Here is a 24,634-nt window from a genome sequence, read left to right on the forward strand (position 1 = left end):
GACACATAATTGTCTAGCCAGAGAAGTCAAGTGTGCACATATAAAGAGAAGAGGGACAAGAAGAGAAGTTATTAGAAAGTTAATCAATTTTTGCAGCTTAATGATAACAATCCTCAAAACAGCACTTTTTTTTTCTTTTCTTTTTTTTTGGTAAATAATTTTTATTGAGATTAGAGAACACAGAAATACAAAAAAGATAGTAACAGTCAGATAAGGATATAAGTAAGTTATTATATAATAAAAAAAAAACGGTTGTAAAAGGGATATACACTGTATCTCTGTGGAATAGTGGGTGAATAGGCTACAGAAAACAGTTTTATTATAAAAGAGAAGAAAAAGAAGAGGAGAGAGAATTAGAAAGAAAGAAGAAGAAAAAGAAAAAGTAAGAAAAATAGAAAAAGAAAAGTTATAAAGAAGGAGAATTTAATGTCAGATAATTTGTGAACGGTAGCCACAGTAAATCAGATTTAATCTGCAGATGTACAGAGGCATGAGATACGGAGGCAAATCTATGTTCCTCACATATTAAATTCCACCAAAATAGAAAAGAAAGCTTAGAATTGTCTTTCCAACAGGATAATATAACTTTAAAAGCAACAGCAATAAATAGATCAAATAGCATTGACTTGGAGGGAACATGTTCAAAGTCTAGAGCTAAAGTACCAAAAAATACATTTTGAATATTAAATTGAATGTTATAAGAAAAAATCAGTAAACATTTTGACCAAATCTTTTTCCAAAAGGTATGAACCTTAGGGCAGTAGCAAAGTAAATGTACCAAAGAACCATCAGCATTAAGACATGACCAACAAGACGGTGAAACTGAATTGTTAAATTTATGAATAAGAAGTGGAGTGAGAACGATTCTATTATAAATAAAATAGAGAGATTGTGTAATATTGGCGGCCTTGGAAGTCTTAAAGAGTTTGTGCCATAATTTATCCCATTGAGAGATAGATAGTGTTAGAGATAAGTCTTGTTCCCATTCCATCTCAATATTAGATTTATTACGCGTGCCATGGGGTAAAGATAAAGACTTATAAATGAATGAGGCACTTGGAATGGTGTCATTAGGTATTTGGTATAAGGGTGTGATAGGTGTGAAGGAGATGGGAGGTGGTTGAGATAGAAATTTTGTAGACTTCTCTGGAGAGACGGGACTAAAGTGTTATATTGTTGAATATATGAATCAGGTAGTTTAAAGGTCTGCTGTAGTTGATGGAAAGGTAAAATCTCGTTGTTAACAATCATCTGATTGACATAAAAAAGACCCTTTTCTCTCCAATGTTTGTAGTAAAAAGATTTGTGGCGAAATTTGATGTATTTATTATACCATAGTGAGGAGGCTAAAAAAGATTGATAAGCGTCAAAATGTTTAAAAAAGAGTGTGTGTAAAAGGTACTCAAAACAGCACTTTGATTTACACTGTTGCAGCAAGATCGCCAGTAGTGAAGGGGATATATAATGAAAGCTACAATTTCAAATGCTTTGTGTATATGCATTACTTTAATATTATGCACTTGTCCACTCAACGTCTAAAAAGGCCCCCCAGCATATCTAACAAGTCACTTTAGCATATTTTTCTTCGAATTAAAGTAACAAGCTGGTTGGTCACTGATTCCACATGAAATGCTGTTCTTACAAGGCAAAAAAACCCCAATCTACATCCCAACTCAAAAATGCTTGTTCACAATTTATTTTGGTACAAATGGGTCGTCAGGCATCAGACAGCTTGAGGTGTTGGCTGTTACTGTGTTCCCCCTTTCCGAAGGTTTAACATATAACTCAGTATATTGTTTGGTTAAAACCATTACAAATTAAAACTTTGTTCAGTTCATCATAAAAAGGACCGCTGAATAGAAACCCACAAGAGCATTGTAAATAGATGATGGTCAACATGAAAACATGATCAATGCGTTTAAAAAAAAAAAGAAGAAACCACTGGTTGAAAAAAAAATGCAGAACTTATAAATTACTTAAAACCTTCAAATGCATTGTGGGCAGATAATGTTCACCTGGGAGACCGGGAACAGTGCGGCTGATATTAGCAGTCTAGGGTACTGTTGTTAATCCAGCAGACTGGTAGGTGCCCTGCGGATGTAAAGGAGATTTGGCGGCGCTAATTTCTTCCAGCAGCTTTCATGCTTTGTTGACAAATTTGGTAAGCCCCATGTTCAACTTGATATTTTCGGGGATTAGGGCTGCTATTATGGCCTGGCGGCATGTTTGAACTCGTAGCCTGAGCCATTTGCCCCGCAGTAGTAGCCGTCTGTCTGTAAGCATAGCCGGGCATGCACAAACTATGTGTTCCATTGCTTCGGAGTGATAGCCACAAATCCTGCATTCGATATTATTACCTGAGCGACGCCATTCTGGCAGGTTCTTTAAAAATGGCCAGTCACCCATCCTTAGAGCTAAAAACGTTTGTTTCAAGTAAAGTGCAAAAGTGCTTGATAAGTAAGGCAACTCAACACCTGGTTTGAAATTGGAAATTACTGCCCAGGCGTGAATGAAAAGACCACAATTAGACGCTGTTCTTAATGGCAGCCTTTAACATTGGCTGGGAGGGGTTTGTTGCCCAGAGTTCTTTGACTCCTAGTAGTTTTAGGCTGTGGTCCAAGTTTTGCCGGTACTTCTGGCTAGCCTGGTATTTCGCTATTTCTTGCCAGAGTCTGGCCTCCAGGGACCACTACCTTGAATGGCGCAGTCTGTTGCAAAACTTTATGAATGAGCCTGCCTCAACGCCGTGATGATCCAGTAGGGCCAGTTCCGCCGTGATGATCCAGTAGGGCCAGTTCGAGTTGAACCTGGGATGGTGAACTTGATTTTGGCAGATGAAAGGCACGTTTAAAGATTTTGGTTGTTAATTTATTTAATAAAGAACTAGTTGCGCCCTTCGTGATCTCGTGCCCGTACGACAGAGAGTTGATTATCCTCGCCTTCATCACTTTCAGCATGGGTGTTAAACTTGGGCCAAGTAGCTGTTTTGATAGTTTCGTGGCGGCAGCCTCTAATGACAGGGCTTTGGTCCTTAGCGTTTCTTTTTGCTTGACGAAAGAACATCAGAACGTCCAAAAAGATACCCAAGTATTTATAGTAGGATGTTGATTCGAGTTTTGTTTTGTTAAAAAACCACCCACCACGTGGCCTCTTTTGCTTCCCAAAAGATATTGTTTTAGTTTTGGACAGATTCAGTTCTAAGGAATTCCTTATAGTGTAGGGAAGCAGTTCGTCAAGAAGCCTTTGTAGGCCCACTTTTGTATGACTTAGCAACACCAAGTCATCGTCATAGAGCAGATTGCTGAGGCAGGTTCCATCAAGTTGAGGGGGATGGCAGTTGACACTATGTAGTGACGGAGATAGTTCTGATATAAACAAGTTAAAAAGGAGTGGAGCCAGCACACAGCCTTGTTTTACGCTGGTAACTCAGTATTAATGGTGTCAAGGAGTCGTCAATGATCCAAAAAGGGGTAATAAATTGGAAGTTACTCCAAGTAGGGGGCACTAAAAATATATATCTTTCCCCGGGTCCCACAAATCCATAAGATCTCCCTGCTCTCCTCCCTCTTCAAAGGAGAAGAAAACGATAAGTGAGGAGGGGTGGAAGGCCCCATGTGCTGTGCTTGAGGCTATAATAATAATAATCCATATTTATAATGCGCAAACATTTCCCCCTTTAAGGTTTCAAGGCTCTGGGGGCCGTTAAGGAGATTAAGTGAGCTATTGCCCAAAGTCACATGGTGCTGAACTGAGCTGCTGCCGGCGATTGAACTATGATCCTTGCACTCTGGAGTCAGCTGCTCTGGCCGCTGCGCCACACCTCTCCCTGTGAACAGGCTTCTTAGCTCCAGTGAGGTTGATAGGCTCGCCGCATAGCTAATTAACTAGGTAGTGGCCTATCCGAAGACTGGCCATATGGGAAATTCGAGTTAGGTCTTTCCCAGACAGTGATATTACGATTTTGATATCCCTATTCAAGTCAAAGCTAAATGCTTTGCTGATTTCATTATCTGAAACAAACTTAAACTTTAATCTTCTAGTCAAAATATATGTTAGAAAGAAGATGTCAACCAATTAGCTTCAAAGTTGCATCACACATTGCATATACATTTACATTGAAATGGTTTGCAGATCTGCCACCTTAGAGATCTTAACAAATAGTTGTATTAGTATATCCAGAAGTTAATAATACATAAGATCTGCGCAAATACTAAATGTGCTGGCCGGGCTTAGAATGAAATGCAGTCTAAGAAGAGAAAGGAGCAATGCAAGTTCTCTACATGTGCTTTAAAAGCATCATAAGTTTTGTTGTCACTGTGGACCCATAGGAAATAATGCAATCTTCATTCTCCACTGGTGGTAAAAATGATGTGCAGAGACATAAAAAGGATTGGGCGGTCGCATAGGGCAGGTGGGATAGTTACAGGTGAGTTATTTTTCTGGGAACATTCAGCAGGCAGCCATCTCATTATAGTTTGGATGCTGAATTGTAGTGAGGTGACAGCCAGAGGTGTCAGATCACTGCAAGGCAGTGCCTTTCCAATTATAATTTTTGAGAAGAGTGTGTTTGGTCCTGTACAGATATGATTACACTCAGCTCCTCAGGTTTTAATATGGATTTGATGTATACAGATAATATTTATTCACTCGAGAAATGAAACAGTGGCACAGCTTTTTAAGCCTTGGAAGAACATAGGATGCCCTCGGTGTTGATTTGATGAGAAGATCAGATGCTGGATTTGTTATGAATGTTGATGATTTGATTGAGTCTTCTGTATTCGCTGGTGGTATCATCACCTAGTTCTTGGGAAAAAGATATCAGGAAAGTAATATTGCTGAAAATCCTATTGCTCAAAATAAAGTGCTAGTAATGTAGAATGCAGCTACTAGACTCACTCTCAAACTCCCACATCACACACCCACATGTCTAATTGCCTCTAACACCTCTTCTAACTCCCAATCCAGAAACACACACTTTTCAGACTCCTCACAGCACCTACAAGGCACTGTTGTGTAGTTACTATAAACCTAAATAGGATCTGCACGTTTAGACCACATGGACTGTGGGATTGGTGTCCAGACTGATTCCAGACACCCCCACCGGGTATGTTAGCTTGTATACCAGCGACATCACAGTGCCACTGTAAACTCCTCTTACCAAGGAGAGAATAGTTCTTGGCAACTATCGAACATGACAACTCTGTCCCATCAGGGATCGTGGAAACAGCACAGTACTTTTCGCTCAGTCACTCGTGCTCACTTTGTCTCAGAGAGAAACACAGAATAAACGGTGGGGACGTTTTCAATAAGCATCTATTGAACATGCGTCATTCTAGTGTAAAATAGGTTTGCTGAAACAACCATAAGACAGAAACAGATATAAATGATTTTAAGCACCAACAGAGTAAAAGGATGGTAGATTCCTACCATAGTGCTAAAACAATGAATACAGACAGGTATAGGAATACATGATAGTAATAATGCGTACTCCAACGATGCAACCCTAACTAGATGTACCTAAGTGTACCTAGCATGTATGCAGGTGTAGAGCACAGAATGCCCCTATGATAAAAGCCAATCCCATTACCTGAAGTGAGAGACTTTGGGACCCCGTCTTGGTCTTGAGATTTACACCCCAAAAGGGATGCCAGACCACTGCAAGCTGGAGTGTCTGTGTGCAGGAACCTCAGCGTCTTGCATCACTGTGTCAGCATGGAAGTCCTTTTTCTCCTCTCCCTGCCTCAGCAAAGATATGATGTTTTTATACCCAAAGTGGTACCCTCAGGCGATCTACCTTGCTGTGCATGTCAGACTAGGATGACGGAAGGAATGACCCTTATACATAGTTACTATGCAGGAGATGATAGTCCTGCTGAGATTCCAAGAATACTCATGCATAATGAATGAGGCTAGTTTTCAGAGAAAACCCCACATCATTTAAGCAGTACCATAACTACGTAAAAGGTCAGTACCAAGAACCGTTCTGTAGTGTAATGGCAGGGGAAATATACTCCCAGGCCAGACATATCCGCTCTGCCAGCATCCTTCCACGTCCCCTGCTTCCACCAAGCCAGAGGCTGGACCTTCCCCACCTGGCCCCCAAAGACTGGAACAACCTATCCCACTACATCCAAGTCTGCAGCTCCATCCTTGAATTCAGAAAGAAAAAGATGATTTACACATCCACTAGGCCTCAGATCGGCTAGCACTTCTTCCTTCACAGACGCCGGGATCCCCTTCCGGGTCATATGTGGACCATACAAATAACAATACCAATAACAAAGCATAACACAATACAAGGCCACAACCACATAATGACATATATACACTTGGACTGGGAATGGTTTCAATAGAAGTAGTAGTAGAAGGCAAAACAAAGTCATATATTTTGATATCTGATTCTTTTTAATAGATGCACTGGATTCCTAATACCTTGATGATACTGTGCTCTGGGAATACCTTTGCAGGAGATCCCGTGACATAGAATGTTATCCTGTTGTTCTTATTAGGTTGATTTTAACCAGTCAACATGGCAGTCTGTGTCAGGTAGATTCTAAAACCTGGGAAAGTTGAGCCACCAGGTTTCTTCTATCACTGCGCTATGAATAATCTTCTAATCTTGCTGAAAGATGTACTTATGCTGCCCATGATCATGCAGAAGACTAGCAGCTTTCTTGAATTGAATACTTAAAATTAGATCAAGCTGGCTAATTTTCCATTCTTGCTTATCTTTGAAGGACTTTGCTGCTATATGCTGCCCTCCATGAGCTGATTGTCTTAATTGGAAGTCCTTGTGGAGCACTCTTTGCTCTACATTAGTTATGGATCCTGCATTATAGTTTTATACTGCTGGATGAACACTGTTGATCTTCCTAAAATTGTGACTCTTTGAAGATTAACAAAGTTCCCTCATTCAACAGGTCTGAAAGACTACTTTCCTGGCAGTTTCATTTAGTGATGCGTTATTTATTTACAGGATTTAAATAGTACCCTTACTAAAGGGTAACCATATCAGAGTATTTACAGAGTGGGCACAGACAACAAGAAACATTTGGAATCTTTAAGTCAATACAGATTGATGTCAATGGTTAAGGGGTAGAACTGGGGTTTGAAGGCTTTTCTAAAATTTGTGTGGTCTGGTTCTGGCCAAAGAAGTGGTAGATGGGAACTGCTGTGCTCTGCAGGGATCTTCCACCATAGCATCTGTTCCACATTGTACAGAGGAGTAGCAGGTTTAGTGATGCTGACCTTCTGGATGTTATTGGAAGGTAGTACACTATATTCACACCCAAGCAATAGGGGTAAACAAGACAAAACAGTAGTTCGTGAATAAGGATATTTCAGAACAATCATACAAACAACAGTTCAAAAAAGCCCATGAATCCTGTATACTATATTTATACATACATTCATATGAAATAAAATTGCAGAGGAAGAAAAATCAAAAGACGTGTGGGGGAGAAGAATATATGTGCAAATACACTTTTGTGATAAAGTGATTCACCCAACAAGCTACAACAATAACAAGTGTGCACAAATGTATAAACCATGTGACCAAATACTAATGTTTTGGATTGTATGGCTAAAAATGAAGAAATTTTAATGCAGTGAGAATTAATCGAGAAAGATTTCATATAGGTGTCATCAATGATGTTTTTACCTAGAGAGACTGGTAGGGTCATCATCAGGACGAGAAATCAGGAGGCACGTGATGGGAACTATAAGAGGAGAAATATATGAATCACAGATCGATATGGTGGAAAAGTCCTGATTAGGTGCTGGCCTGTAAGACAGGAAGTCTCTTACTTGGTGGGACGAAAGGGCTTCCCTAGTTCCTAAATAGAAAATAGCAGATGGGGGTCAACAAACTGAGGCAAAATAATAGTAGGGAGCACATGTGAGGAGAATGAAGAAACTGAGGCTCATCATCCTGGCTACTTATAATGAAGAAATTAGGACAAGTTAGCAGCCTTGCAATGAGGATGAAAAGGTGCTGGAAAGGATGCAGCTGACATGGAACACTTACCTAAATTTATTTCAAGGAAGTCCTTAGGCATCTGACCAGCTGGTCTGGTCAGATGCCTAAGGAAGGAAGAAACACTCTGGAAATGAAGCCTGATGATAGTCCATGAATCCCATTGTTGTTAGCCCTAGGTCTTTAAAATCTGTCCATCCTTTGCTAGGCATCCGAAACAGGGCTTTCGATTTAAGCTTTTCAGGTCAAAGTTTAGGCAAACAGCAAATGTTAAAAACTCTGAGGTTTTGAGAAAAGATTTGTGGGGTACTCGCCAAAATATTGCTGCACTACTGGATGCGGGACATTATAATTTCAAGGACCAGCACCAACCCTTGCTGTGCTAAGTTTAGTATGTGAGTCCCCTACATTAACACTGTAGAAGGCAATAGCATTGACTTACGGAAGAATCGCTCCTTAGGCATTTTTGATACTTCCTATTGGTGATAAGTCCAGGCGACATGAAGTCATGCATTCATTGATGACAGACAATAATAGAATGGTCGCAAGTTTCATATGATGTGTCTATGTGAAAAGAAATGACTTGACCTACTAAAGTGTCATTGACTCTATGCCCTTGAAAACTAGGAGGCAATCCAGCAGAATTCTGTGGTATACCAGGTTGAGTTCTTGAAAAAGAGGGTTGAACAGGATTGGTATATAGACCCACAGTTTGCTTTCTAATTGTTTACAGCTACTCATAAATTTTCAGACTGGAAGACTGGAAGTAACTGTTAGCCACTGAGTAGTATATTTAGCTTCAGGTGAGATGAGAGATGAGAGGTGACCATCAACCTGATGGTTTCTGCAGCGACCTGAAGCCCGGAGATTATTCTGTACTTTTATAAGCAATCTGGATCTGCACCATGTTCCTTGTTGATGGGCATAGTGAAAGCATGCTTAGACTTTTGTGTCTCTAACCCCAGCAGATTAAAGTGTTGTTGAGTCTGTTAGTAAGATGGGCAAGGACCTTATTGAGGTTGGAATGGAAATATGGCATTAAGCTGTCACACGTTTGCTGAGGGGTGGGGGGGGGGTTCAGAAATGATTGGAGCTGATTCAATTTACTAATTCTTTGAAAAGTTTGAAAAACTTTTTGCAGTAGCTGTCAATGTCTATGAACCAATCTTGGAAGTTTTATGTGGTCCCTGTTATGATTTTGATATGATATTTTGTCTGTGTAAGCATTTGACTTACTCCTGCATCTTTGCAAGCATGTCCTTTTTGTTTTATTTCTAGGAAGTTGTCCTCAAGCCATTTGTTTGCCTAACCCATTGCCAGAAGTATCCTTTTATTATTTGAAAAGTACTACAGTGTGGATGACCTATTTCTCAATCACAGTTATGATTTAGACTGCAGGTCAGTTTTTAGAGGAGCTTGGTGTAGGAAGGACACATTGATCTAGGTAGTGACCTGATTGGTTGCAGGTGGGGTATGGCACTGAAATCGCATTCTAAGTAAAAATGGAAGAAGGCTTAGTCCAAAATAGACATCTGCTAGTATTCGATGATCATTAGGTTAGGAGAACATGGAGTATTCCAAAATGTATAGGCTATTTCAACTAAAAGCTGAGTAAATCCTAAAATGTCCTCAAAGACATGTAGCTCCCTCAAAACCGTGTTCGAGTAAAGATGAAAAAGCTGTGTGTTCAGGAAAATTATAGTTTGCAAAACTAGACTGGGCAATTTTCCTTAGTTTTTTTTTTTATACAAATGCTGGGATTCTGCTTTCCAAAATGGAGAAAAGAGAAAAGATTATATGTAGTCATAGTTTTGTATAAAGTGCTTTCACTACTGTAAATCTGTTTCAGAATGCTAAGGAAGAGGTGAAGGTGAGAAGGATGCCACACATTGTAGGAGGACCACAAAGAAGCTGGGATCCATGAACCAGCTCTGAGGTTTTGAGGCTACAGGTTAAGCAGAAGATTTATTATGTTTTAGCCTTCTCTGATTTTTGCGTTGTTTTGCGACAGGTAGAGATGAGAGAGGAGACATATATATCCATGGCTGGGAGCCTTAAAAAAGCATTCATTCTGCTCCAGCTTTTCAAATTGAGTCATCGGAGGGTTTGATTCAATTATCAATGGGCGATTACTTAGTAATGTTTGCACAGCCATTAAACCTCCCAGAGCTTCTGTTTCTTGAGTGTCTTTTGGGAGATCTTTGTCTTCTCTATTCATTTGGGCCTATATTCTTTATGGGCCTCTACCTTGGGTGTTTACTCAAGGATGACCTCTTTTGCCCCTTACCTAAATTGAAGTCTTTGAGGAACTATTGGTTTTCAGAAGTGACTGAAGTCAGATCTTGGGACTGGTAAGCTATTCGTTTTAATTACTGACCTGAATTTTAGAAGTTATGTGATTATTGCGGAGTTTGTTCTCATTTATTGTTGCACTTTGTTAAGCGTTCTCTACTTCATGTTTTCTAGTTTTCTACGGCTCTCAGACCCATCTATTATTTCAGCAATTCTAGAGTCCCTCAGTCGTCACTCTTGGGATACAGTCACTAAAACTGCAGGCGGATTCGTAATTGAACTAGTTCTAAGATGAGGATGACTCCAGGCAGCTTTACCGTCAGCTCTTTCTACCTGTAGGTCTACTACTGAGGTCAGTGCCACAGATACAAAGCTACGGCACATTGCAGATGTTTACATTGAGTTATTTAAAACATCATGTCTTGTCAGCTACAACTTTCTACTTCAAATGATAGTATGCATGAAGTAATTGCACCGCTATGTATTTATTGTATTTCAGGAATGCCAGAGGTGTTTGCTTGGCCAGTGCTTGTTTCATATGAAGGCATGGAAGACATGCATGAAATTCCTTTCTGATTTAAAACATATAAAATCATCAGTTGAGCATGTAGCCCATAAAAGTTTCGCACGTTGATGTATTTTTTCAAGGCCACTAAATATGAATTAAAATGGGCACTCCCATAAACTGATTGCTGATATTCTAACGCTAACTTTATGGTCCATCAGTTTCCGACATGCCCACATTCACCCTTCCCAACCTCCACCCCTACCCATGCATCTTTCAAAGTTTGTTTCAATACAAGAGAGGAAGTAGTTTGCATGTCGCTTTGCACTTTAAAGAGTAGGGGCCCGATTCACAGAACTAACTTAATACAAAATCCTAAACTTACTACCATTTTGGTATTCACAGAAGGTGCTTACTCATTTCGGTATTCACAGAAGTTAGGAGTCCTAACTTTAGGACTCCTAAATGCCTTCTGTGAATACCGAAAGTCTTAAAATTATGATTTTTCTCAATTTAGTAGTAGTAAAGTTAGGACTCCTAACTTTAGACTCCTAAATGCCTTTTGTGAATACCGAAAGTCTTAAAATTAGGATTTTTCTCCGTTTATGAGTAGTAAAGTTAGGACTCCTAACTTTAGGACTCCTAAACTGAGAAAAATCCTAATTTTAAGACTTTCGGTATTCACAGAAGGCATTTAGAGTCCTAACTTAAGGACTCCTAACTTCTGTGAATACCGAAATAAGTAAGTGCCTTCTGTGAATACCAAAATGGTAGTAAGTTTAGGATTTTGTCTTAAGTTAGTTCTGTGAATCGGGCCCGAGGATCCTGTTGGCCTTCTTCGGAAATGTCAGTTCCACCAACAAAAAGAGAGATGTTTGGGTATAACTAAGTTAACCCACATTAAAATATGGAATGTCTCAAACAGCAGTGCTGGTAATTGTTAATTGTGCATCTGTTAATTGGTGTAATGAATGCACACATTCTCAGACATTTTATAAAGCGAAAGCACTCAACAAGTTTTATAATTTCTACGTGTTGGTTGTCATATTTATGACCAATAATTGCAGTCAATTCTTACACAATGCATAATTAATACGTCTCCTGCCTTTGAATTAATGAGAACTGAAAGTCCAGGAGCAGCATCCGGATGTTATTCACTCTTGTTATCCTCCTAGAGATCAGCCACGTTTGTGGATTTCATTTGTTTTTCTTCATTTAACTTCTTAATTATTCATCCTGACTCTCTGAAGCCAAATGAGCTATGCATGAGCCTTGCATACAAAAAGATGTTTTACTGAATTAATGCTCATCGTGTCTGACAACAAGAAAGATGCATCTTTCAGAGGCGGGGGCACAGTGTGCATCCTGGGGTGAAAGTTTGTATTCTGACTGAATTCGATAAATCCATTAAAATAGGATTCTGCTACTTTAGAACTATGGGGCATATTCACAATCCCCGTGCGCTGATGGAATGCCAGTTTTTGAGACGTTCTGGTGGCGCACTGGGCTTAGCATATCTACAGGGCCACGTAAAGCCACCCTGAGTGGCTTTTTATTGCCTTGTAGGTATGGAGAAAGGCAAGGCAGCACAAGTCGCTGCCTTGCCTTACTCTGCATGAAAGAAGTGTTCCATGGGTGTTGCTCAGTGGCATAGCATGGGCGGGGCCACAGTGCCGGTTGCCCTGGGCACAAACATTCTTAAGGGCTTAAAAGGGGTGCAAAATTTAAAAAGAAAATTGGATGGGACTTGCCTTGCCCTGGGTGCTGGCAAACCACGCTATGCCGCTTTTCCCACTCAACACCCATGGAATTTGACCCTGCCCCAGTGTTAGCAATGTGGGTCTCTAAGTGGCAGAGGTATTCACCTTTGTCCAAGTAGGGACCCTTGCTTCTAGTCAGGGTAAGGCAGTTACACACTTTAGATAACTACCGCTCACCACCTTGGTAGCTAGGCACGAGCAGACAGGCTTATCCCAAAGGCAATGAGTAAAGTATTTGTACCCCAAACGCACAGTAACACAGAGAAAACACCACGAATGGACACCACATCAGTTTAGAAAAATAAAGTATCTTTCTCTAAACCAAACAAGACCAAAACAAGAAATATTCTCCATACATGTATCAAGATATCAATTTTAAAATGTTCTTTTTCAAAAATAGAACTGTGGAAAAGAAATAGCTCCACCTGGGGCTATAACAATGTCATGACAGGCACAAATCCAAAGTATGTTGCCAACCACGAGGTGTGCGGGCCGGACATGGAGTCACACGGACCCCCAAACAACAGTACCTTGGGCAACGAAGTCAACAGGCGATGCATGGCGTCATGAAAGTGAGGCCTTGGTACAGAGGCAAAGCCAGTCCCCTTCTGCTACGATGGAGGTGAGGTATTGAGTCCGTGAGGAGGTAAGGCATAGAGTCCAGGACAGGGAAGTTAGGCGGCATTGACGATGAGGCGTCAGTTCCGATGAGGTGATCCGACGTCAAAGAGGTAATGAAGTCACCCTCATTGGTTATCGGCTTCACGATAATGTGATGCTGGCGGTGTAGCGTCGGTGCGAGCACTGGCTTCGGGAAGACTGATAGCTGCAGGCAACAGCAGGCATCAGAGCCGCAGTGCAGGCGGGGCGATGCATCGTGCACTTCACAAGCTGCATCACTGGTGGCATCATTGACGGCATCAGAGTTGTTCTACTTGCTGTGCAGCACCAACCACACAATTCTCAGGGCCCAGGAACTGGATTTGGTGTCCTTTTGAATACAGGAGTCCAGACACTGGTCAGTGGGTTCAGGTGAAGTCTTTGTGGCCCTGAATCTTCAGAACAGGAGGCAAGCACTTGGAGATTCTGCTTCAAGCAGGTCCACAGCAACTAGGCAGAAGCAGCAACTGTAGGCCAACCCAACAAAGCACACACAGCATTTTCAAACACATAATATAAAAAACACCTTTACTAAAAGATGTGTTATTAAATTCTGAGTTCAGATAGCCTAAACTTCATTTCTCTATCTGGTCCCAAAGGAAAGTTAGACTTGTAAAATGTTACAGTGCATCTTCTGTGCCCAAAGCATCTAAACCAGCAAAAACAAAATCCATCACACAGTCAAAAACGCAGGAGATAGAGAAATCAGGGGAAACCATGCCAAAGATGCCAAGTCTAACACGAGTCCCCTCAAGCTGAAAAGTTGGGAGAACTACCCACTCTCTTTGGAGTTCTCATCATTATGGTGGAAGAATCTGGATAGACCATCAGCATTACCAGGGCGGTTTTCCACCGTAAAGTCCATTCCCTGTAGGGAGATGGACCACCTCAACAGTTTTTTGTTCTCACTCCTCATTTGCATCAACTATCTGAGGGGCCTGTGGTCTGTCTGAACCCAGAAGTGAGTACCAAACAAGTAAGGCCTGTCGTACTTTGGTATTCGGAACCGCGTAGGGGACAGGGCCCTACCTCTGTCTATTTTGGTATTAGCGAACCGCAAATGGTAAATACGGCACGTACGAGTGCTTTATGTGCCGTTCTAGCTACGAATGCACTGTGTACACGTATTCTGCTCAACTACGCGGGTTCCATTTTGGAAGCAGTGGCCATCTTGTCATTGCCCTCACATAGGCTATGATGGAGTTAATACGGGCCTCACAGTACACGGGCTTTCCCTCTGACTTCTCTGTGACCTGGGCAGCTGGCTCTACTGCCCCGGGTCAAACCGGTCTCACGAGCTCCCCTTCCTCCTTCCACCTGTGATTCGTATCAGGGCTTGACCCGTCATAAAACCCTTTCATTCTACACAATCCCCCGGCTAATCTCTTCCACACCTGCTTGTTCTTGCTTTATGACTTGTTTCCCAAAACAGGAGATGCTCATATTTATTGGGGGGTCTATTTACTTCAAACATGGGATCTGAACCTTCCTGTGTAAATCATTGTGGGCTGGCCGAACTGGAATGTGGGATGGTCATCATGACTCTGCTTTTTCGTTTGTAATGTATGCCTTTATATGACCATATCGTAAACCAAGGAATGTATGCCTGGAGCATGATATTTTGTACTTAAGGAGAAGTCCGTTCCTATGATTTTCAGCAGTCTCCTGAGAACATACACACTGTTGTACTTCTAGGATACCTGTCATTGGTCTGCAGCCAATAAACGATTCTTTGACTTCACCCAGAAGACTCTGTGTTTCTGTAGGTCCGGAACAGGGTGAAACCCCGAAGTCATAGGGTGTGTGCCCCTGCACCGCTGGGTCTAAAATACCCAGTACTTCAGTTTGGCGCCCAACTCGGGCCGATTTCAGCGGTACCAGTCCAAGCCAGAGGTTCGTGAGGAGCTTCGTGTGGAAATTCCGGAGGAAGGCCGCCACTTCATCGACCCCTGCATGTCGACGTGGTCCGAAAGTCTTTTCTGCGAGGTTCTCCGCGTCCCGACGGCTACGAAGGACTGCTGCCCTGATTAATCGACCTGTTTTGGACCCTTGACGAGTTTGAGAGAGCGAAACAATCGAGAGAGTCTTCTGGTGACGTCATCGATCAGCAATATTCAGTTAAGTATAAGTGGAGCGTCTCCCATTTGTTTTGGTATCCCTCGGGATCGTTTGATTTGATTTGGTAATTGGTGATTTGGTGTTTGCAAACCCCAAAGCCAGAGGACTCGTGTATTCACGAGAATATCGTAATCGATAATCCTCTGACGTTTGGATCTAGACTAGTGAGCGAAGATGCCTGGTTCTGGACTATTTGGTAGGTTATTCTGTTTGGGTTGTGGAAAAGATTTCCAGCTAGAGGAATCATGTCCGGTTCCTCCGGTTGGAACTCCAACTTATGAGCTCTATGTGAAACATGGCGTAGGCCCCATTGCATATAACGAAGTGTGGATCCACTACACCAGGAAAGACGGTGTTTTAAAATGGCCCCAAAATGGTAGTTTTGATACCGATATTTTAGATAATCTGGAAATTAAATTGTTTAAGAAGAAAGCCCGGCCGGCGATGTTTGACTCTTTCCGCTTATGGCGAAAGGAAGCCAAACAGAAGGAAATTAAGCTAGCGAAAAAGAATAAGAGAGAGAGAGGTATGTCAGTAATGCAAGCAGCTGTACAATTTAAAGACAATGAAGAGGAGCAAATGAATGAGCAATTGCACAGGCAGCGTAAGTTAGGGATTGACAAATGTTACCCAGCTTTGCCACATTCTAAGCAGGATGAGTCAGAAGAAAAGGAGAAAGATCCCTTAATGTCGCATTTGTTGAGTTCGCCACCCCCGTATGCTCAAACTGCCACGGCGCCTCCCCAGCTTGTAAATATGCCACCTCCAGTGCATATACTGCAAGCCTTGCCGCAACCGCCAGTTGCTTTGCAACCAGTTCCTATTCCTGTAGCGCAGTCCTCTCAAGCGCCTCCGGTAGTGCTTCCAACTACCCCCGCACTTCCTGCGACTTTGCTTAATTCAGTAACTGCCTCCCCTAACGCTCTTCCTTCTACCACTCCAGTACCTGTCTCTACATCCTCTTTTCTTCCCTCTGTTTTTCCCCCTGTTCTCGCCTCAGCTTCTCCTTCAGCGCGACAGCGTTTAGCCAATGTGGTTACTACATTAATGTCGCCTCTCTTTGGGTCATCTGGTGCAACTCCTGGTGTACAGCGTAAGCAGTTGCGCAGCCAATTGCCTAACCCCGATGAGAAAAAGGTAATAGATCACATGGCGCGTAGATGGATCGTTTTTCCTTCACTGTATGATGTGGAATCGGTTGTTAACACTTTCCATCAATGGGATGCCCCGAAACAGAGATATGTATTCGAGAAAATGTGCGAAATTCTCTGTGAAGAATTGGAGGATAGTGGTAGAAATCCGAACCCGCAGGAATTGTGTAGAGTGAGGTTCGATTTTGGAACTGGTATAATTGTGGACCGCGAAGTAGATAAAGCAGTTGCGGTTGTATTGTCCTTAAGGAATGACGATTGCCAACAGTCATTGTTTGAACAAGAGGTCCTTGTGGGGAAAAAGGCAAAAGCGCGACAATACCCTATGAGAGAAGTTCCCCCGGTATGGAAAGAAGCAGTTGCAGCTGTCGGCAATAACCCCGCTGTGCCAGCGCATTTCCAACGTGTTTGGGTGCATGTTCCATGGAAGCGCTCTGAGGTGTTAGCACTTAAGCAGTCCTTGCCTGATCCCCGTAAAAACCCAGCAGGTTATTATAAAGAGTTGTCACAGACGGCAGGGTCATGCATTATGAATCTGGCCGACATAGACATGTTGTTTGGTAATGTTGTTCCACAGCCTCTATGGGGATCAATTCGTAATGTAGATCACAATGCAGAACTAGGGGATACCTGGGCTAACATTGTTGCTGCTGATGCTAGACAAACGGGTGGTGCGAAACCAGAACCTTTAGTAGCTGAATTGCCTGGTAGAATCATCACGTATATGAAGACAATAATGCCTGCGATGCGCGTAAATTGGGACAAGTTATCTGCATGTAAGCAAAAGAAAGATGAGACAGTGTCAGACTTCTTTACTAGGTTTGAGGAAACGTTTATTGACCACAGTGGGCAAGATATGAGTACTGAGGGTGGCCAACGGTTGTTTGTGGATAAGTTTGTGCAGAATTTACTCCCTGACCTGTGTAAAAAGTTGAAAGATTCAGAGAGTTCTTGGGCTGTTTCTTCTTCAGCGCAAATACTGGCTACTGCACAGTATTATGAGAACAGAGATAAAGACGAGAAAGATAGAACGGAGAAGAAAACGAAGGAACTAAAGACAAAGGTCCTTTTACAGCAGGCCTATCCACCACGTGGCGGCGGTAATAATTATAGACAACCCCAAGGTGTCTATCACCAACCCCAACAATTTCAGACTAATCAGCAAATGAATGGGTATTATCAACCACGTGTCCCTGTAGGTCCCAACCAATGTTCATACTGCAAAGAGGAAGGTCATTTTAAATATAGTTGTCCTAAATTAATGCAACGGAACGGTAATGCGTATGGCGCAAGAGGTAGAGGTGGTCAGCAAGCTCCTAGAGGCAGAGGGCGTGGGAGTGTTCCCCAAAACGCGCGTCCTCTTCCGCCCCAAAGCGCCATTAATAGTTTTGATCAGCAAGCTAATGCGACTAGTAATACGGCTCAGTATTACAATAATGATTATTATGCAGAAGATGGTGATGCAGAGAATAATGATTACTAGGATAGCCATAGACAGAGAGAGGGAGTTGTTTCAGTGCCAGTGGATCAGAGTGGACCATATGTTGAGGTGACTACAGCAAATGTAACGGAGCCTTTTCTGCTAGACACTGGTGCTGCAAAGAGTTCAATCATGCATTCCAAACTCCCTGGCGCACCTTTGTCTGGCGATATAAATGTTTCAGTAGGTTTTTCTGGCGCCCCAGTTAGGAACCCGATTTCCAGTCCCATGTCACTTTCCGTTGGACCTTGCGAGCTGAAAGCGCCCCTGATCCTGACAACAGGTTGTGGTGAGAATTTGCTGGGATTAGATTTGTTGAAAAGATTGCACGCTACACTGTATTGTTCTCCTTCAGGAGTACAACTTACATTAGGCAAGCAAGTGGTTTCTCCAATGTATTTGTCTAAAAACACGATGCCACCTGAATTGTCATCCCTTCCGGATGCCCTTTGGGCTACTGGTCCCAATGATGTGGGCCTCTTGGAAATACCACCATATGTGGTGACTTTAAAGGCTAATGTCAGACTGCCACGTATTCCCCAGTACAAGATCTCTAATGAAGGCCAGAAAGCATTGTTAGACATTGTCAGCGACTTGATTAATAAGGGTGTGATTGAAGAGACAAGAGGCAACGTTTGCAATAGTCCGATTTTACCTGTCTTAAAACGAACGGACCCTTCACAGCCACCTGTTTACAGATTTGTGATTGATCTTAGAGAGGTTAATAAGATTGTTGTGCCTCAGTTTCCGGTTGTCCCTGATATAACTGCCTTGTTAACGATGATTCCAGCCTCTGCTGCATGGTTTTCAGTGATCGATTTAAAGAATGCTTTCTTTAGTATCCCAATTGCAGAAGAGAGCAGAGACATTTTTGGTTTTAGTCTGGGAGGCCGAAGCTTCCGCTTCAAACGCGCTCCCCAAGGCTACTGCGAGAGTCCATCCATATACAGTCAAGCTTTGAAAGCGCAGCTTGATGCACTTGTTTTACCTAGTGGCGCTATCCTGATCCAGTACGTGGACGATTTACTGATCGCCGCGGATACTGAGAAGATCTGTAAAGGAGCCACATTGTCACTGTTGCGCCATTTATCCGCTTACCATCACAAAGTGTCTCTCTCTAAGCTGCAATATTGTCGACAAGAAGTGACCTACTTAGGTCATCTCTTATCGAAGGAGGGAAGGAGACTGACCCCAGAAAGAATTCAAGCCATTGCACAGTTGAGTGTGCCAAAGACACAGAGAGAAGTGCGTGCTTTCTTGGGCATCACCTCATACTGTAGGCATTGGATCCCTAGTTTTTCTTTGTTGGCAAAACCTTTATTAGCATTAACATGCAAAGACACACCGAATCCTATCCCATGGTCTGAAGAGTGCCAGAAAAGTTTTGTGGAATTGCGCAATGCGTTGTGTTCAGCTCCTGTGTTGGGCACTCCTGACTATAGCAAGCCTTTTACATTGTATGTTTACGAGAAAGATGGATGTGCGTTGTCAGTGTTAACACAGCCTTTTGGCGACAGACCGCGCCCATGCGCGTATTTTTCATCCACCTTGGACCCTGTAGCGAGGGCATTGCCAAGCTGTCTGAGAGCGACAGCTGCTGCAGCGATGTCTATCCGACAATCTGCTGGTCTGGTAATGGACAACACATTGATTGTCATGGTTCCACACGCTGTAGACACATTATTAAATAGAACCAAGACACAACACTTGACTAGTGCGCGATTATCAGGGTATGAACTCACACTGTTAGCGAATCACATACACATAAAAAGATGCAATACGCTGAATCCAGCCACATTATTGCCGATTCCAGCAGACTCAGATGAGATTGAGCAACATGACTGTCTGTTCAGGACAGAAGAAGAGACGAAAGGGAGAGTAGATCTCAAAGATACTCCCCTGACTGAATGTGATGGCACTTTATGGGTAGATGGGTCATGTTTCAAGCTCCCTAATGGTGACACGACTGCTGCATATGCTATCACGACTTTACATACGGTCGTGGAAACTGCACGAGTGCCACATAATTCGGCCCAAGCAGCAGAATTGATCGCCCTCACGAGAGCATGTGTGTTGTCTGAAGGAATGAGAGTGAACATATACACAGATAGCCAGTACGCCTTTGGCGTGGCTCATAATTTTGGGCGTTTGTGGAAAGAGCGTGGGTTCCTGACGTCGCATGGAGCTAAAATTCAGAATGGCAAGTTGGTGAATGATCTCCTTGAGTCACTGACCCTACCTTTGCAAGTTGCGATCATGAAATGCAGTGCGCATAGGAAAGTCACAGATGATGTTGGACGTGGGAATGCGTTTGCTGATGAGACCGCGAGAGAGACAGCACAGAATGTGAAGACTAGAATGTATGTTGCAGGCCCCGCAAGATGGGTTAATGATGTGGGAATATGTGAGAACACAATAGAGAGTGTGAAGTCGCTTCAGGCTGAAGCTACAGAAGAAGAGTTAAGCAAGTGGAGAGAGAGTATGGGTAAGTTGGATGAGAATGGTTGTTGGATTGACCTGACAGAACATAGACGATGGTTGTTGCCTGATGCATATGTGCTTCCAGTGGTTACTATGGCACATGGAATGGCGCATATCAGTACGAAAGGTATCTGTAAGTTGTTGGCTCCAGTATGGCAGAATGTTGGGATTCCCAAGTGTGCAGAGAATGTGGTCAAGAATTGCATAGTATGCTTGAAGTACAACCCTGGTAGGGGAACCCCAACTCCGGCCGGTCACTTTGCACCCCCATCATGTCCATTCGAAGTTTTGCAGCTGGACTTTATTCACATGGAAAGATGCAACAACCTGAAATATGTATTGGTGGTTGTTTGTGCTTTTTCCAAATGGGTAGAGGCTTATCCTCTGAAAGATAACACTGCCCTATCCACAGCCAAAGCCCTTGTGAAGGAGTTTTTCCCCAGGTTTGGGATGCCGAGAATGGTATGGTGTGATAATGGTAGTGAGTTTGTGGGTAAAGTGATGAAGAATGTATGTGAAGGTTTAGGCATAAGGCAGAAATTCCACGCTGCAAATCACCCCCAATCAGCTGGACTAGTTGAACGCTACAATGGAGCCTTAAAGCTCAAGTTAGCCAAAATCCAGGCGAGCACTGGTCTTAAATGGCCTGACGCTCTGCCTCTAGCACTCTTGTCCACCAGAATGACGATACACTCACGAGTGGGACTTAGTCCTTATGAAGTAGTCTTTGGCCGCCCGGCCAACGTATGGGGTGTGCCAAGGCCTACGAAGTTCAGTGAAATAGAGCATCCAGTACTGCTCGATTACCTGTATGATTTGACTGTTAAACTGCGTGTTTTGCACCAACAGGTACATGATACTCTTCCCCAAGCCTCTGAACCTCCTGGACACCCCATCAACCCTGGCTCGTGGGTCCTGGTCCGGAATTTCCAGCGCAAGGGCAACGACGAGCCTCGCTGGATCGGCCCTCATCTTGTTCTTCTTTCGACAAGATCAGCAGTGCGAGTGAAAGGGAAGAAACACTGGATTCATGGTACTCACTGCAAGGTAGTTCCCTTGCCTCTGCCATATGACCAGTGGGTCAACGAGGGTATCGCCGACTCAGAGACAGACATTGTACCTCGCTTTGTACCATTCAGTGACGCACGCCTAAAAGACACAGCTTCAGTCCAAGAGAGTGACAATATTCTGCAGGAAGCTGTGCCGCCATCAAATCGACTGGACACCACTGAGCCTGAACTTTTGTTTCAAGACCAAACAGCACCTGGCCGTCTCCGCTATAACTTGAGACCTAGGCCCATGGACAAATAAAGATTTCCTCATTATTTCCCTTTTGACATTTTTTGCTCTCCCATCTGAAGGACTTTCTTGATTTTTGTTTTTCGAACCACCATCCGGGTTCTGCCGCAGGGTCGCGGTGCCAAGACTTTGGGGTACAGGCCGGAGACGCTAGGTCAACGGTTCTGGTTGGTCTAGGGCGTTTCCCTGGACTGACAGGCGTACTCCTTAGCAGAAGAAACTCATCCACCGCGAGCGGCCCGAGTAGAGGATGGAGTTTTGTAGGATGGAGAGACCGATTGAGGAAATGAACTCTCAAACAAGGATGTGTAGAATTGTAAAAAGTAAATGTTTTGTCTTTTTGTGCTTTGTTACACTGTGTAGTATCATGATGTTTATTGTAGGATGTGTGTTTTTCTCTGCTCCAAAACCCATTGCACCCACTCAACAGCCTATATCTCTTTCTACTGCCTCCTCTCACTCTTTTCACCCTTTGCCTGAGCACGAACAGACCCGACGATCAGAGTTCGTAAATAACTCGTTTATCCAACTCTTGCACCAGCACCAACTGGTAATGAATACGACCAATTGCTGGGTCTGTGGGTTAATGCCCCATACCACTAACAAGGGTATTCCCTACCTGGTGCTACCGTACAGTTACAATGGATCGTCATGGGCATTCCAAACCATGTTTCTCTACGCCCTAGATACATACTCCCCTCGCCCACCGCGTTCCATCAGACCCATCACCAATAATAAGGCTTTGATGAAAGGAGTTGCCGATATGAGTAGGGATATTAATGCATACTCGTCCATTCCCAAAGAAGAGCTGAGACCTTATGTAGGATGGAACGCGACGGGGTATAGTATCAGTCTGGGTGAAAGACAGCGAAAAATCTCATCTCCAATCTGGGTCGTACCCCACATGGGTCGGTTCTGCTTACAGGGTAATGGTCAGAACCCTAGGGCTCAACTGGGAAGAAGTGACTGTACTGAAACGTACACTTTCCCGTCACAGTTTTCCCCTGCGTTTTTGGCTGCTAAGGGCACATATTTCATCTGTCATGACCGAGCATATACGTGGTTGCCCCCTGATTTCTCGGGCACATGTTATATTGCGAACTTGCTACCGCCGACATTTACTGCTGCCTCTGACTATCACAAGACCAGAGTTGTGAGAGGTGTGATTAGTAAGGAGGACACTGCCGGTCAGGAAGCAGGAGACTTTTTCCTGGGTTTCCTGCCGTTTTGGGGACCTATGGTCAATAGTAGGAACCTGAGACAGCTGACTCGTGTGGTTGAATCCACCGTCAATGTAACGGCTGGTGCCCTTAGTAATTTGACAGCTGAGCTCCAAGCGGATCGCCTTATGACTTTGCAGAACCGCATGGTCCTAGACGTTATTCTTGCAGACCGCGGTGGGGTATGCAAGGTCATCCAATCCAGTTGCTGCATTTTCATACCAGATAATGCTCCAACAGTGTATCAAGCCATCTCCAAACTCCATAAAATATCTGAAGCCATACACGTGGATAAGGGAGATTGGTCACTGATGGGATGGTTCTGGGAATTGATATCTGCCTGGGGTTGGAAAGTTCTGATGGTCATTGGAATGATCTTAGCCATTCTTTTCCTGTTCTGTCTATGCATACAGTGTGCTCCTGCGATATGTGGCCTCTGTGCTACCTTATGTGTAAGGAAACCTGTATCGAGGGACGAGCTAAGTAATAGGATGATGCTACAGCAACATCTCCATGACTTCGTGAACATTGACCTAGACTCGGATTAAGATGAGTATAGTGATTGCCTATGTAAGGGCAAAAGGAGGGTCTGTCGTACTTTGGTATTCGGAACCGCGTAGGGGACAGGGCCCTACCTCTGTCTATTTTGGTATTAGCGAACCGCAAATGGTAAATACGGCACGTACGAGTGCTTTATGTGCCGTTCTAGCTACGAATGCACTGTGTACACGTATTCTGCTCAACTACGCGGGTTCCATTTTGGAAGCAGTGGCCATCTTGTCATTGCCCTCACATAGGCTATGATGGAGTTAATACGGGCCTCACAGTACACGGGCTTTCCCTCTGACTTCTCTGTGACCTGGGCAGCTGGCTCTACTGCCCCGGGTCAAACCGGTCTCACGAGCTCCCCTTCCTCCTTCCACCTGTGATTCGTATCAGGGCTTGACCCGTCATAAAACCCTTTCATTCTACACAATCCCCCGGCTAATCTCTTCCACACCTGCTTGTTCTTGCTTTATGACTTGTTTCCCAAAACAGGAGATGCTCATATTTATTGGGGGGTCTATTTACTTCAAACATGGGATCTGAACCTTCCTGTGTAAATCATTGTGGGCTGGCCGAACTGGAATGTGGGATGGTCATCATGACTCTGCTTTTTCGTTTGTAATGTATGCCTTTATATGACCATATCGTAAACCAAGGAATGTATGCCTGGAGCATGATATTTTGTACTTAAGGAGAAGTCCGTTCCTATGATTTTCAGCAGTCTCCTGAGAACATACACACTGTTGTACTTCTAGGATACCTGTCATTGGTCTGCAGCCAATAAACGATTCTTTGACTTCACCCAGAAAACTCTGTGTTTCTGTAGGTCCGGAACAGGGTGAAACCCCGAAGTCATAGGGTGTGTGCCCCTGCACCGCTGGGTCTAAAATACCCAGTACTTCAGGCCATAGCTTCTCCAGGGCCCAGACCACAGCAAAAGCTTCTTGCTCAATTGCACTCTGTTCCCTGGGAAGTAGCCTCCTTCTAATGAAAGCCACAGGTCGGTCCAATCCCTTGTCTTTCAATTGTGAGAGAACTGCATCTACACCATCCTCTGAAGCATCTGTCTGCACAATAAATTCTAGGGAGAAATTGGGTGCCTTGAGACCGGGCGCTGTGCACATGGCAGATTTCAGGGCATCAAAAG

The sequence above is a fragment of the Triturus cristatus genome, chromosome 9 (assembly GCF_964204655.1).
Source record: "Triturus cristatus chromosome 9, aTriCri1.1, whole genome shotgun sequence".
In the NCBI taxonomy this organism is placed as follows: Eukaryota; Metazoa; Chordata; class Amphibia; order Caudata; family Salamandridae; genus Triturus; species Triturus cristatus.